Raw genomic sequence first — 16,327 nt, 5'->3', positions numbered from 1 at the left:
CCTGAATCCTACTCGGAATACCACAGATAAGGTTTAGACTTTCCGGATTCTCAAGAATGCTGCCAATGGATTCTAGCTTATACCACGAAGATTCTGATTAAGAAATCCCAGAGATATTCATTCAATCGAAGGTAGAACGGGAGTAGTTGTCAGGCATGCGTTCATAGATTGAGAATGGTGATGAGGGTTGATGTGCGGAAAACGATCCGACACAAAACTCACCGGCAAGTGCACCGGGTCACATCAAGTAATAAAAACTCACGGGAGTGAGGTCGATCCCACAGGGATTGAAGGATTGAGCAATTTTTGTTTAGTGGTTGATTTAGTCAAGCGAATCAAGATTTGGTTGAGAGATTTGTAATTTGCAGAATTTAAATTGCATAGAAAGTAAAGGGAATGGGTAAATTGCATGAAATTAAAGAGAACTGAAATTTAAAGTGCTAAATCTTAAAGAACAAGAAATTAAATGGCAGAAACTTAGAACGCAAGAAATGTAAATTGTAGAATCTTAAAGTGCAAGAAATGTAAATGGCTTGAATTGTAAAGGGAATTGGGAATTGGATTTGCAGAAATTAAACAAGGCAAAGTAAAATTCAACAAACATAAGAGTGGAAGATGAATTGGGTTGAATCGGATCTTGAAACAGAAATGTAAATGAGCTTGAAAGCAGTAAACAGAGAATGTAAAATGATAATTCAGATCTCAGGACCCAAGAGACTAGATAACCAAGTCTAGATCTCAATGCCTTCCTAGATCCAACAAGAATAATTGAAAAGGAAATGTAAATTGCAGAGAAAGTAGATGAAGAAGCAATTAACAGAAATTTAAATTCAATGATGCGAAAAATTAAACAAGATCCCAAGGTGAGATTGAAACAGAATTTCTTCAATTCTCCACCCAAGATCCGAAGCAAGAAAAGTAAAGAGTATTCAAGCAAGAACAAGGAAGAAGAGAGATCAATTCTCCTCCAAATTCTCTTGAATTAAAACAACAAACCCAAAATGTAAAGGTAAGCTCTCTACAAAACTATTAAATCAAAACCGAAAAGAAAGCTCCTCCAAAAAATTAAATCCTATGCTATTTATACACTTTCTTCAAATGGTCTTCAAGCCTTCAATTGGGCCTTTGCTCTTGATGGAATTGGGTTGATAGAGGCCTTGGTTGATTGCTCTTGGAGTTTGGAGAAGAACCGAAGTGAACCGGGTTTGGAATCATGAAAGCTTGAGTAAAAGTTTGAGTAAAAGTTTGAGGCAAACTTTTACTCAAACTTTTCACATCAGCCACCCCATTTTGCTGCTACCAACATTTGAGCCAAAGTTTGGGGTCAAACTTTTGCTCAAACGTTGGCCTCCCCTTGCACACTCATGGCGCCAACGTTTGCCAAAAAGTTTGAGGCAAACGTTGGCGCAAACTTTTGCTCTCCAGGGTGTTGATTTGTGATGCCAACGTTTGCCAAAAAGTTTGAGGCAAACGTTGGCTCAAGCTTTTCTCCCAAAAGTTTGCGCAAAAGTTTGAGGCAAACTTTTGCTCAAGCTTTTTGCCTAAAAGTTTGCACAAAAGTTTGAGGCAAACTTTTGGTCAAGCTTTTTGCTCCCTGGTTCGTTTTCACTTATTCCAAAAGTTTGAGCTAAAGTTTGAGGCAAACTTTTGCTCAAACATTTTGTCCTCTCTTCCTCCTAGCCATTCCTTCTTGCTTCAACCTTTCTCCAAGCTTTCTTCACCTATCATTAATAAACCAAACACATCAAAGCTATGCTCAAAATCATGAGATATTCATTCTTTCATAATATGTGACAATTATAGCATAAAACCTCATGAAAGTGCATGAATTCATACATGGTTGATTAAATCAAAGGAAGCATGAAAATCTACCCAATTGGCTTGCTTATGGCTCAAGAAAGTGCATAATTCATTTGAAAACAAAAGAAAAAGACTAGTGAAACTAGGCTAAGATGACTTGTCATCAAGGGTCACAGATCATCACATTCATCATATTGAAGTGCGAATGAACATCTTAGATAGAAACAAGCGTGTTTGAATGGAAAACAGAAATAATTGCATTAATTCATCGAGACACAGCAGAGCTCCTCACCCTCAACAATGGAGTTTAGAGACTCATGCTGTCAAAGAGTACAAATTTCAGATCTAAAAATGTCATGAGGTACAAAGTAAACCTCTAAAAGTTGTTTAAATACTAAACTAGTAACCTAGGTTTACAGAAAATGAATAAACTAAGATAGATGGTGCAGAAATCCACTTCTGGGACCCACTTGGTGTGTGCTGGGGCTGAGACTTAATCTTTACACGTACCTAGGCTGTTTCTGAAGTTAAACGCCAGGTTGTAACCTGTTTCTGGCGTTTAACTCTACTTTGTAACCTGTTTCTGGCGTTTAACGCCAGACTACAACATGGAACTGGCGTTGAACGCCAGTTTATGTCGTCTATCCTAGAGCAAGGTATGGACTATTATATATTTCTGGAAAGCCCTGGATGTCTAATTTCCAACGCAATTGAGAGCGCGGCAATTGAACTCCTGTAGCTCTAGAAAATTCATTTCGAGTGCAGAGAGGTCAGAATCCAACAGCATCAGCAGTCCTTTTTCAGCCTGAATCAGATTTTTGCTCAGCTCCCTCAATTTCAGCCAGAAAATACTTGAAATTACAGAAAAACACACAAACTCATAGTAAAGTCTAGAAATATAAATTTTGCCTAGAAACTAATGAAAATATACTAAAAACCAATTAGAGCATACTAAAAACTACATGAAATTAACCCCAAAAAGCGTATAAAATATCCGCTCATCATAGGCTGTTGCCACTTTGTGAATTATCCCATGCTTCTTCAGTAATCATGTTAGTCTTCTGTTACAAAAATGGGTGCCTTGATCGCTCACGATTGCTCGTGGTGATCCAAAGCGATAGATGATATGGTTTCTAACAAAGAAAACAACAGTGTTAGCATCATCGGTGTGGGTAGGAATCGTTTCCACCCATTTAGAAATGTAATCCACAGCTAACAATATATAAAAATAACCATTAGAATTTGGAAATGGACCCATAAAGTCAATGCCCCAAACATAAAAAATTTCACAGAAAAGCATAATCTGTTGAGGCATCTCATCCCTCTTGGATATATTACCAAACCTTTGGCATGGGGAACTGATGAGCGGATAATTTATATGCTTTTTGGCATTGTTTTTAGTATGTTTTTAGTAGAATCTAGTTACTTTTAGGGATGTTTTCATTAGTTTTTATGTTAAATTCACATTTCTGGACTTTACTATGAGTTTTTGTGTTTTTCTGTGATTTCAGGTATTTTCTGGCTGAAATTGAGGGACTTGAGCAAAAATCAAATTCAGAGGTTGAAGAAGGACTGCTGATGCTGTTGGATTCTGACCTCCCTGCACTCAAAATGGATTTTCTAGAGCTACAGAACTCAAAATGGCGCGCTTCTAATTGCATTGGAAAGTAAACATCTAGGGCTTTCCAGAAATATATAATAGTCCATACTTTGCTCAATTTTAGATGACGCAAACTGGCGTTCAACGCCAGCTATCTGCCCAATTCTGGCGTCCAGCGCCAGAAACAAGTTGCAAAGTGGAGTTCAATGCCCAAACTGGCACAAAAGCTGGCCTTCAACTCCAAGAATGACCTCTGCACGTGTAACATTCAAGCTCAGCCCAAGCACACACCAAGTGGGCCCCGGAAGTGGATTTATGCATCAATTACTTACTTCTGTAAACCCTAGTAGCTAGTTTATTATAAATAGGACTTTTTACTATTGTATTAGACATCTTTTGATCATCTTTGAATCCGGGATTGTATCTTTGAACATCTTTGGACGCCTGGTTCTTAGATCATGGGGGCTGGCCTCTCGGCTATGCCTGGACCTTTCACTTATGTATTTTTAACGGTAGAGTTTCTACACTCCATAGATTAAGGTATGGAGCTCTGCTGTTCCTCAAAGATTAATGCAAAGTACTACTGTTTTTCTATTCAATTCAACTTATTCTGCTTCTAAGATATTCATTCGCACTTCAACCTGAATGTGATGAACGTGACAATCATCATCATTCCCCATGAACGCGTGCCTAACAACCACTTCCGTTCTACCTTCGATTGAATGATTATCTCTTGGATCTCTTAATCAAAATCTTCGTGGTGTAAGCTAGATTGATGGCGGCATTCATGAGAATCCGAAAAGTCTAAACCTTGTCTGTGATATTCCGAGTAGGATTCTGGGATTGAATGACTGTGACGAGCTTCAAACTCGCGATTGCTGGGCGTAGTGACAGACGCAAAAGGAGGGTGAATCCTATTCCAGCATGATCGGGAACCTCAGATGATTAGCTGTGCTGTGACAGAGCATTTGGACCATTTTCACAAGAGGAGGGGAGGTAACCATTGACAACGGTGATGCCCTTGCATAAAGCCAACCATGGAAAGGAGTAAGACTGATTGGATGAAGACAGCAGGAAAGCAGAGATTCAGAGGAACGAAAGCATCTCTACACGCTTTTTTGAAATTCTCACCAATGAATTACATAAGTGTTTCTATCCTTATTTTCTGTTTAATTAGTATTATTTTCAAAAACTCCATAATCAATTATTATCCGCCTGACTGAGATTTACAAGGTGACCATAGCTAGCTTCATACCAACAATCTCCGTGGGATCGACCCTTACTCACGTAAGGTTTATTACTTGGACGACCCAGTGCACTTGCTGGTTAGTTGTATCGAAGTTGTGAAAAATTATGAATTGAGATTAGAGCACCAAGTTTTTGGAGTCATTACCAGAGATCACAATTTCGTGCACCAAGTTTTTGGCGCCGTTGCCGGGGATTGTTCGTGTTTGGACAACTAACGGTTCATCTTGTTGCTCAGATTAGGTAATTTTCTTTTTGTTTTATTTTCAAAAAATTTTTCAAAAAACCTTTCCAAAATTTCTCCTTTGTTTTCGAAAAAAATTTTAAAATAAAAATGTTTTCAAAAATATATTTTTCTTCAGAATTTTTAAGAATGAATTCTAGTGTTTCATGAAGCATGTTGAAGCCTGGCTGGCTGTAAAGCCATGTCTAATTCTTCTGGATAGGGAATGTCAGGCGTGTCATGTCTGAATTACATACTAAAACTTGGCTGGCTATTAAGCCATGCCTGACCCTTTGATTGGAGCTTTAGACTAAAGAGCATAAGATTCCTGGAATTCATATTAAAAATTTTGGAATCCTTATTTTTCTTTTTCAAAATGATTTTCGAAAAAAATTAAAAGAAAATACAAAAAAATCATAAAATCATAAAAATAAAAAATATTTCATGTTTCTTGTTTGAGTCTTGAGTCAAGTTGAAAGTTTGGTGTCAATTGCATATTCATCTTGCATTTTTCGAAAAATTCATGCATTCATGGTGTTCTTCATGATCTTCAAGTTGTTCTTGGTAAGTCTTCTTGTTTGATCTTGATGTTTTCTTGTTTTGCATCTTTTCTTGTTTTACATGTGCATTTTTTGCATCCATAGAGTCTAAACATGAAAGATTTCTAAGTTTGGTGTCTTGCATGTTTTCTTTGCATATAAAAATTTTTCAAAAATATGTTCTTGGTGTTCATCTTGACATTCAAAGTGTTCTTGATGTTCATCTTAACACTCATAGCATTCTTGCATGCATTCACATACTTTGATCCAAAATTCTCATGCATTGCATCATTTTGCATGTTTTTCTCTCTCATCATAAAAATTCAAAAATCAAAAAAATATCTTCCCCTTTTTCTCTCTCAAAATTTCGAAAATTAGATTTGACTTTTTCAAAAATTTTTAAAATTCAATTGTTTCTTATGAGTCAAATCAAATTTTCAATTTAAAAATCTTATCTTTTTCAAAATCTTTTTCAAAAATCAAATCTTTTCCATTTTTCTTAGTTATTTTTGAAATTTCTAAAAATATTTTTCAAAAATCTTTTTCTTATTTTTATATCAAATTTTCGAAAATAACAACTTCCTATCTTCTTATCTTTTCAAATTGATTTTCAAATCTGTTTCAACTAACTAACTAACTTTTTGTTTGTTTCTTATCTTTTTCAAAACTACCTAACTAACTCCCTCTCTCTCTAATTTTCGAAAATATCTTCCCCCTTTTTCAAAATTTCTTTTTAATTAACTAATTATTTTAATTTTTTATTTTAATTTTCGAAAACTACTAACCTTTTTCAAAAACTATTTTCGAAAATCACTAACTCTTTTTCAAAATAATTTTCGAAAATTCTTCTCCCTTATCTCCTTCTATTTATTTATTCATCTACTAACACTTCATCTCACCCAAATTCGAACCCCCTCTTCCATCTGTGTTCGAATTTCTTCTTCTTCTTTTCCTCTATTCACAGAGGGACCTCTATACTATGGTAAAAAGGATTCCTATTATTATTATTATTATTTTTCTGTCCCTCTTTCTCATATGAGCAGGAGCAAAGACAAGAATATTCTTGTTGAAGCAGATCCAGAACCTGAAAGGACTCTGAAAAGGAAACTAAGAGAAGCTAAAATACAACAATCCAGAGATAACCTTACAGAAATTTTCGAACAGGAAGAGGAGATGGCAGCCGAAAATAATAATAATGCAAGGAGAATGCTTGGTGACTTTACTGCACCTAATTCCAATTTACATGGAAGAAGCATCTCCATTCCTGCCATTGGAGCAAACAACTTTGAGCTGAAACCTCAGCTAGTTTCTCTGATGCAGCAGAACTGCAAGTTTCATGGACTTCCATCTGAAGATCCTTTTCAGTTCTTAACTGAATTCTTGCAGATCTGTGATACTGTTAAGACTAATGGAGTAGATCATGAAGTCTACAGGCTCATGCTTTTCCTTTTTGCTGTAAGAGACAGAGCTAGAGTGTGGTTGGACTCTCAACCCAAAGACAGCCTGAACTCTTGGGATAAGCTGGTCACGGCTTTCTTAGCCAAGTTCTTTCCTCCTCAAAAGCTGAACAAGCTTAGAGTGGATGTTCAAACCTTCAGACAGAAAGAAGGTGAATCCCTCTATGAAGCTTGGGAAAGATACAAGCAGCTGACCAAAAAGTGTCCTTCTGACATGCTTTCAAAATGGACCATCCTGGATATATTCTATGATGGTTTATCTGAGCTATCAAAGATGTCGTTAGATACTTCTGTAGGTGGATCCATTCACCTAAAGAAAATGCCTGCAGAAGCTCAAGAACTCATTGACATGGTTGCTAATAACCAGTCCATGTACACTTCTGAGAGGAATCCTGTGAGTAATGGGACGCCTATGAAGAAGGGAGTTCTTGAAATTGATACTCTGAATGCCATATTAGCTCAGAACAAAATATTGACTCAGCAAGTCAATATGATTTCTCAGAGTCTGAATGGAATGCAAGCTGCATCCAACAGTACTCAAGAGGCATCTTCTAAAGAAGAAGCTTATGATCCTGAAAACCCTGCAATAGCAGAGGTAAATTATATGGGTGAACCTTATGGAAACACCTATAACCCATCATGGAGAAATCATCCAAATTTCTCATGGAAGGATCAAAAGCCTCAACAAGGCTTTAATAATGGTGGAAGAAATAGGTTTAACAATAGTAAACCTTTTCCATCATCCACTCAGCAACTAACAGAGAACTCTGAACAAAATACTTCTAATTTAGCAAACTTAGTCTCTGATCTATCTAAGGCCACTGTAAGTTTCATGAATGAAACAAGGTCCTCTATTAGAAATTTGGAGGCACAAGTGGGCCAGCTGAGTAAAAGGATCACTGAAATCCCTCCTAGTACTCTCCCAAGCAATACAGAAGAGAATCTAAAAGGAGAATGTAAGGCCATTGAATTAACTACCATGGCCGAACCTGTAAGGGTGGGAGAGGACATGAATCCCAGTGAGGAAGACCTCCTGGGACGCCCAGTGATCAATAAGGAGCTTCCCTCTGAGGAACCAAAAGAATCTAAGGCTCAACTAGAGACCATAGAGATTCCATTGAACCTCCTTATGCCATTCATCAGCTCTGATGAGTATTCCTCTTCTGAAGAGAATGAGGATATTACAGAAGAGCAAGCTGCCAAGTTTTTTGGTGCAATCATGAAGCTGAATGCCAAATTATTTGGTATTGAGACTTGGGGAGATGAACCTCCCTTGTTCACCAATGAACTAAGTGATCTGGATCAACTGAGATTGCCTCAGAAGAAACAGGATCCTGGAAAGTTCTTATTACCTTGTACCATAGGCACCATGATCTTTAATGCTCTGTGTGACCTTGGTTCAGGAATAAACCTCATGCCCCTCTCTGTAATAGAGAAACTGGAAATCTTTAGGGTGCAAGCCACTAAAATCTCATTAGAGATGGCAGACAATTCAAGAAAACAGGCTTATGGACAAGTAGAGGACGTGTTAGTAAAGGTTGAAGGCTTTTACATCCCTGCTGATTTCATAGTCCTAGATACTGGGAAGTATGAGGATGAATTCATCATCCTTGGAAGACCCTTCCTAGCCACAGCAAGAGCTGTGATTGATGTGGACAGAGGAGAATTGATCCTTCAAATAAATAAGGACAACCTTGTGTTTACAACTCAAGGATCTATCTCTGCATCCATGGAGAGGAAGCATAAAAAGCTTCTCTCAAAGCAGAGTCAAACAAAGCCCCCACAGTCAAACTCTAAGTTTGGTGTTGGGAGGCCACAACCAAACTCTAAGTTTGGTGTCAAACCCCCATATCCAAACTCTAAGTTTGGTGTTGGGAGGTCTCAACAAAGCTCTGAACATCTGTGAGGCTCCATGAGAGCCCACTGTCAAGCTATTGACATTAAAGAAGCGCTTGTTAGGAGGCAACCGAATGTTTATTTATCTAATTTTCATTGTTTTTCATGTTTTATTAGGTTCATGATCATGTGGAGTCACAAAAATATAAAAATTGAAAATGGAATCAAAAACAGCAGAAGAAAAATCACACCCTGGAGGAAGACCTTACTGGCGTTTAAACGCCAGTAAGAAGCATGTTTTGGGCGTTCAACGCCAGAACAGAGCATGGTTCTGGCGCTGAATGCCAGAAATGCACCCTGGAGAAGAGCTGGCGCTGAACGCCCAGAACAAGCATGGTTCTGGCGTTCAACGCCAGAAATGGGCAACAAATGGGCGTTCAACGCCCAGAACAAGCACCAATCTGGCGCTGAATGCCCAGAGTTGTGTGCAAGGGCATTTTGCAGGCCTAATTTGGTGCAAGGTTGTAATTCCTTGAGCACCTCAGGATCTGTAGACCCCACAGGATCACCGCAGGATCTGTGGACCCCACAGGATCCCCACCTACCTCTACTCACTTCTTCTTATCCCTCTTTCACACAATCCCATAAACACTCTTCCCCAAACCTCTTCACCAATCACCTCAATCTCTCTTCCCTATCACCACTTCACCACTCACATCCATCCACTCTTCCCCATAAACCTACCTCATAAACTCCACCTACCTTCAAAATTCAAAATCAATTTCCCACCCAAACCCACCCTAAATGGCCGAACTTACCCCCCCTCCCTTCCCTATATATAACCCTCCATTCTTCCTCATTTTCACACAACACAACCCTCTTTTCTCTTCTTGGCCGAAACACACCTCCCCCCTCCTCTCCATATTTTCTTCTTCTTCTTCATCTATTCTTTCTTCTCTTGCTCGAGGGCGAGCAAAATTCTAAGTTTGGTATGGTAAAAGCATAAGCTTTTTGTTTTTCCATTACCATTGATGGCACCCAAGACCGGAGAATCCTCTAGAAAAGGGAAAGGGAAGACAAAAGCTTCCACCTCCGAGTCATGGGAGATGGAAAGGTTCATCTCCAAAGCTCATCAAGACCACTTCTATGATGTTGTGGCCAAGAAGAAGGTGATCCCCGAGGTCCCTTTCAAACTCAAGAAAAATGAGTATCCGGAGATCCGACATGAAATCCAAAGAAGAGGTTGGGAAGTTCTAACAAACCCCATCCAACAAGTCGGCATCCAAATGGTTCAAGAGTTCTATGCCAATGCATGGATCACTAGGAACCATGATCAAAGTAAGAACCCGAATCCAAAAAATTATGTTACAATGGTTCGGGGGAAATACTTAGATTTTAGCCCGGAGAATGTGAGGTTGGCGTTTAACTTGCCTATGATGCAAGGAGATGAGCGCCCCTACACTAGAAGGGTCAACTTTAATCAAAGGTTGGACCAAGTCCTCATGGACATATGTGTGGAAGGAGGTCAATGGAAGATTGACTCCAAGGGCAAGCTGGTTCAACTAAGAAGACTGGACCTCAAGCCTGTGGCTAGAGGATGGTTGGAGTTCATCCAACGCTCCATCATCCCCACTAGCAACCGATCTGAAGTTACTGTGGATCGGCCCATCATGATCCATAGCATCATGATTGGAGAGGAAGTAGAAGTTCATGAAGTCATCTCCCTTGAACTCTACAAAATAGCCGAAAAGTCCTCCCCAATGGCAAGGCTAGCTTTTCCCCATCTTATTTGCCATCTATGTTACTCAGCTGGAGCTTTCATAGAAGGAGACATTCACATTGAGGAAGAGAAGCCCATCACTAAGAAAAAGATGGAGCAAGCAAGAGAGCCCATTCATGGAGCTCAAGAGGTGTAGGAAGCTCATCACCATGAGATCCCGGAGATGCCTCAAATGCATTTTCCTCCATAAAACTATTGGGAGCAAATCAACACCTCCCTAGGAGAATTAAGTTCCAACATGGGACAACTAAGGGTGGAACATCAAGAGCACTCCATCATCCTTCATGAAATCAGAGAAGATCAAAAAGAAATGAGGGAGGAGCAACAAAGACAAGGAAGAGACATAGAAGAGCTCAAGGACATCATTGGTTCCTCAAGAAGAAAATGCCACCATCACTAAGGTGGACTCATTCCTTGTTCTCACTTTCTGTTTTTCGTTTTCTCTATGTTAAGTGCTTATTCATGTTTGTGTCTTCATTACATGATCATTAGTATTTAGTAACTTTGTCTTAAAGTTATGAATGTCCTCTGAATCCATCACCTCTCTTAAATGAAAACTATTTTAATTCAAAAGAACAAGAAGTACATGAGTTTCGAATTTATCCTTGAACATAGTTTAATTATATTGATGTGGTGACAATACTTTTTGTTTTCTGAATGAATGCTTGAACAGTGCATATGTCTTTTGAAGTTGTTGTTTAAGAATGTTAAATATGTTGGCTCTTGAAAGAATGATGACAAGGAGACATGTTATTTGATAATCTGAAAAATCATAAAAATGATTCTTGAAGCAAGAAAAAGCAGCAAAGAACAAAGCTTGCAGAAAAAAAAAGAAGAAAAAAAATAGCGAAAAAAATAGAAAGAAAAAGAAAAAGCAAGCAGAAAAAGCCAAAAGCTCTTAAAACCAAGAGGCAAGAGCAAAAAGCCAGTAACCCTTAAAACCAAAAGGCAAGGGCAATAAAAAGGATCCCAAGGCTTTGAGCATCAGTGGATAGGAGGGCCTAAAGGAATAAAATCCTGGCCTAAGCGGCTAAACCAAGCTGTCCCTAACCATGTGCTTGTGGCGTGAAGGTGTCAAGTGAAAACTTGAGACTGAGCAGTTAAAGTCAAGGTCCAAAGCAAAAGAAGAGTGTGCTTAAGAACCCTGGACACCTCTAATTAGGGACTTTAGCAAAGCTGAGTCATAATCTGAAAAGGTTCACCCAATTATGTGTCTGTGACATTTATGTATCCGGTGGTAATACTGGAAAACAAAGTGCTTAGGGCCACGGCCAAGACTCATAAAATAGCTGTGTTCAAGAATCATCATACTGAACTAGGAGAATCAATAACACTATCTGAACTCTGAGTTCCTATAGATGCCAATCATTCTGAACTTCAATAGATAAAGTGAGATGCCAAAACTATTCAAGAGGCAAAAAGCTACAAGTCCCGCTCATCTGATTGGAGCTATGTTTCGTTGATAGTATGGAATTCATAGTATATTCTCTTCTTTTTATCCTATTTGATTTTCAGTTGCTTGGGGACAAGCAACAATTTAAGTTTGGTGTTGTGATGAGCGGATAATTTATACGCTTTTTGGCATTGTTTTTAGTATGTTTTTAGTAGAATCTAGTTACTTTTAGGGATGTTTTCATTAGTTTTTATGTTAAATTCACATTTCTGGACTTTACTATGAGTTTGTGTGTTTTTCTGTGATTTCAGGTATTTTCTGGCTGAAATTGAGGGACTTGAGCAAAAATCAGATTCAGAGGTTGAAGAAGGACTGCTGATGCTGTTGGATTCTGACCTCCTTGCACTCAAAATGGATTTTCTGGAGCTACAGAACTCAAAATGGCGCGCTTCCAATTGCGTTGGAAAGTAAACATCCAGGGCTTTCCAGCAATATATAATAGTCCATACTTTTCCCAAGTTTAGATGACGCAAACTGGCGTTCAACGCCAGCTATCTGCCCAATTCTGGCGTCCAGCGCCAGAAACAAGTTGCAAAATGGAGTTCAACGCCCAAACTGGCACAAAAGCTGGCGTTCAACTCCAAGAATGACCTCTGCACGTGTAACATTCAAGCTCAGCCCAAGCACACAACAAGTGGGTCCCGGAAGTGGATTTATGCATCAATTACTTACTTTTGTAAACCCTAGTAGCTAGTTTATTATAAATAGGACTTTTTACTATTGTATTAGACATCTTTTGATCATCTTTGAATCCGGGATTGTATCTTTGAACATCTTTGGACGCCTGGTTCTTAGATCATGGGGGCTGGCCTCTCGGCCATGCTTGGACCTTTCACTTATGTATTTTTAACGGTAGAGTTTCTACACTCCATAGATTAAGGTGTAGAGCTCTGCTGTTCCTCAAAGATTAATGCAAAGTACTACTATTTTTCTATTCAATTCAACTTATTCCGCTTCTAAGACATTCATTCGCACTTCAACCTGAATGTGATGAACGTGATAATCATCATCATTCCCCATGAACGCGTGCCTGACAACCACTTCCGTTCTACCTTCGATTGAATGATTATCTCTTGGATCTCTTAATCAGAATCTTCGTGGTGTAAGCTAGATTGATGGCGGCATGCATGAGAATCCAGAAAGTCTAAACCTTGTCTGTGGTATTCCGAGTAGGATTCTGGGATTGAATGACTGTGACGAGCTTCAAACTCGCGATTGCTGGGCGTAGTGACAGACGCAAAAGGAGGGTGAATCCTATTCTAGCATGATCGGGAACCTCAGATGATTAGCCGTGCTGTGACAGAGCATTTGGACCATTTTCACGAGAGGAGGGGAGGTAATCATTGACAACGGTGATGCCCTTGCATAAAGCCAGCCATGGAAAGGAGTAAGACTGATTGGATGAAGACAGCGGGAAAGCAGAGATTCAGAGGAACGAAAGCATCTCTACACGCTTATCTGAAATTCTCACCAATGAATTACATAAGTGTTTCTATCCTTATTTTCTGTTTAATTAGTATTATTTTTGAAAACTCCATAATCAATTATTATCCGCCTGACTGAGATTTACAAGGTGACCATAGCTTGCTTCATAACAACAATCTCCGTGGGATCGACTCCTACTCACGTAAGGTTTATTACTTGGATGACCCAGTGCACTTGCTGGTTAGTTGTATCGAAGTTGTGACAAATTATGAATTGAGATTAGAGCACCAAGTTTTTGGAGCCATTACCAGAGATCACAATTTCGTGCACCAGGAACAAGATTTGCAAAATTCAGCAACGTCTTTAAAAAGAGTAGGCCACCAGAATCCACAGTCTAAAATTTTTCTAGCTGTTCTTTGAGGACCGAAATGTCCTCCACTCTTAGATGAGTGGCAGGCCTCTAAAATAGACTGGAATTCTGATTGAGGCACACATCGTCTAATTACCTGGTCAGCACCACACCTCCATAAATATGGGTCATCCCATATATAATATTTTGACTCGCTTTTTAGCTTGTCTCTTTGATACTTAGTAAAGTCTGGAGGAAAAGTGCGGCTGACTAGATAATTAGCTACAGGCGCATACCAAGGGACTACTTCAGATACTGCTTGTAAGTTGTCGAATGGGAAATTATCATTTATAGGAGTGGATGCATCCTTAATGTGCTCAAGGCGACTCAAATGGTCTGCCACTAGATTCTGGTTACCACTCCTATCCTTAATTTCTAAATCAAATTCTTGTAGTAGTAGTATCCAACGTATAAGCCTTGGTTTGGACTCCTTTTTAGCTAATAAGTACTTTAGAGCTGCGTGGTCTGAGTACACTACTACTTTAGTACCAAGTAAATAGGCTCAGAATTTATCCAGAGCGAACACAATAGCTAAGAGCTCTTTTTCAGAAGTAGTGTAATTATATTTATTTATTTATTTATTTATTTATTTATTTATTTATTTTTATTTTTATTTTTATTTTTTTTAAAAAAATAAACATAGCTTATCAATGCACGTAGATTTTTAATTTTCTTTTATGGGTTCGCATGAGTAGGTACCCAAATTCCCATCATGATACATTCCTTTATTAACCCTGGTTCCCACAATCTTCTCATACTCAATTAGCACACAATTTCTATCTTAAGCTAACCAAAGATTCAGTTGGGATATTTAATTGTTTTTCCGCTTAAGGTTAGTAACGTGGTAAAATGTAGAATAAATGGGATTAAAACGGCTCAAAGTGGCTAACAACGGTAATTTCAAGGGTAGGCTTATTTGGGATAAGTGAGCTAAACAAATAATGGCCTCAATCATATGCATGCATATAACACATTAACATTGGACATATAGGATAAAACAAAATTCAAATTACAATCATAGAGAAGTAAACACACAAGAATAAAATAATTACGGTTAAATAATGTAACCATGTATTTGGGCTCAAAGTCTCACAGGTTGTGTGTTTCTTAGCTTGAAAACCATGTTCCAATTACAACTTCAAACAAATTTAACATAAAGGTTTTGATTTAAATTAGTAAAAAATTTCAGGTCTTAGGAGAAACTTATTGTCTTTTTAATCAAGTAGAACATGCATGCAATTAACCTATTACTATGCAATCTATCCTATTCTAAAAAAAAAAAAAGAAAAACTAACTAAATATTCTATTTTATTGGTGTTAAGGAAGAGAAATTACCTCCGGAAGTCAGGTACTGACCGACCTCCCCACACTTAAGGCTTTGCACCGTCCTCGGTGCCATCTGTCAAGAACAAAGGTGGGATGGTAGCAGTATCTCCACAGTCGGGACCGTCATGGCTCCCTGTGCTGGTAAAGGAAGTGGAGTCCGGAGTGTCTGGGTCTTTGTCAGGTCTGTGGTTGCCTGTGAGTAGCTCCTTGAGGTATTTGAATCGGTGCTGGTTGCGGCGCTCTCGTAGCTTCGCTTTCTGGTCTTGCCGGTCCAACCTCTCCAGTATTTGATGGAGCAGCTGACTTGTTGAAGGTGCTTGTGGTGTGGAAGGGGGAATGTCTGCAGCTTGTTCTGCGGACTGGCTAGTAGTGGCTGTTGGTGGCCTGAAATATTTCCCGTTAGGGACGTATTGATCATCCAGTGGAAGCATGGCTTTGGTGTCCCCAGCTCTGTAGGAGACTCCGGCCGCTGAGACAAGATCTGAGACCAAGGCGGGAAAAGGTAAGTTGTCCGCAATTTGTACATGTCCCATGGCATTCCGGATGTGTCTTGGTAGGTTTAGAGACTGGTCTGTAAGGATGCACCATAGTAGAACGGCCATGTCTGCAGTGAAGGAAGACTCATGAGTGCTCAGAAAGACGTAATGGGACATAATCTGTGCCCATACGTTAGCCTCCAAGGTAAGTACGGAAGCCGATATTCCCATAGGTCGGGAACGATGGTACCCATAAATCCATCTGCTGCCAGGTTGTGCGATAACTCTGAGAACAGCATCCTAGTCAAATTGGTACGTCTGGCGCTTGAGTGCGGCCTCTTGAAATGCGTCTAGTCCTTCTGGAGCAGGGGGGAGATCCAACGCTCGTTGAATGGCCTCTTCTGTAATGGGGATTTGCTTCTGATGGAGATAGATAGACTGCAGGGTTGGCAAGTGGAAATTAGAGTAAAACTCGACTACCCATAAAAGATTAACCTGACGTGGCTGTCTTTGTAGGAATCCCAATGTCTTTGTTCAATTCGCGACTCAACAAATTCAGCAATACGAGTCGGGATGATAAGCAGGTATTCGTTGTTGTAATTCCTTACTACCAGGATGTGAAACATCTTCTTACAGTAGTGGTTGGGAAATCGCGCAGTGTCCTTTGCTGGGAAGGCTTTCTCTTTTTCATCGACCTTTATAATCATCTTAATTTTTTTTGTTGAGGGCTTAACTGCAGTGGAAGATGGCTCTGCCAC

The 16,327-nt window shown here is 39.1% G+C and overlaps 1 non-coding gene across 1 annotated transcript; it reads right to left on the bottom strand.

Annotated features, from left to right (window-relative positions):
* Positions 1–6,976: 6,976 nt before the first annotated feature.
* LOC148571687 (small nucleolar RNA R71) lies at positions 6,977–7,084 on the bottom strand. Its single transcript, XR_015908686.1, has one exon. It is a non-coding gene; the product is annotated as a small nucleolar RNA R71 (small nucleolar RNA).
* Between the last annotated feature and the right edge of the window lie 9,243 nt (positions 7,085–16,327).

Source organism: Arachis ipaensis, chromosome B3 (genome assembly GCF_059453495.1).
Source record: "Arachis ipaensis isolate K30076 ecotype BB chromosome B3, ASM5945349v1, whole genome shotgun sequence".
Classification (NCBI taxonomy): Eukaryota; Viridiplantae; Streptophyta; class Magnoliopsida; order Fabales; family Fabaceae; genus Arachis; species Arachis ipaensis.
Note: the sequence above shows the minus strand (reverse complement) of the source record. Positions and strands in the feature narration are given on the sequence as shown.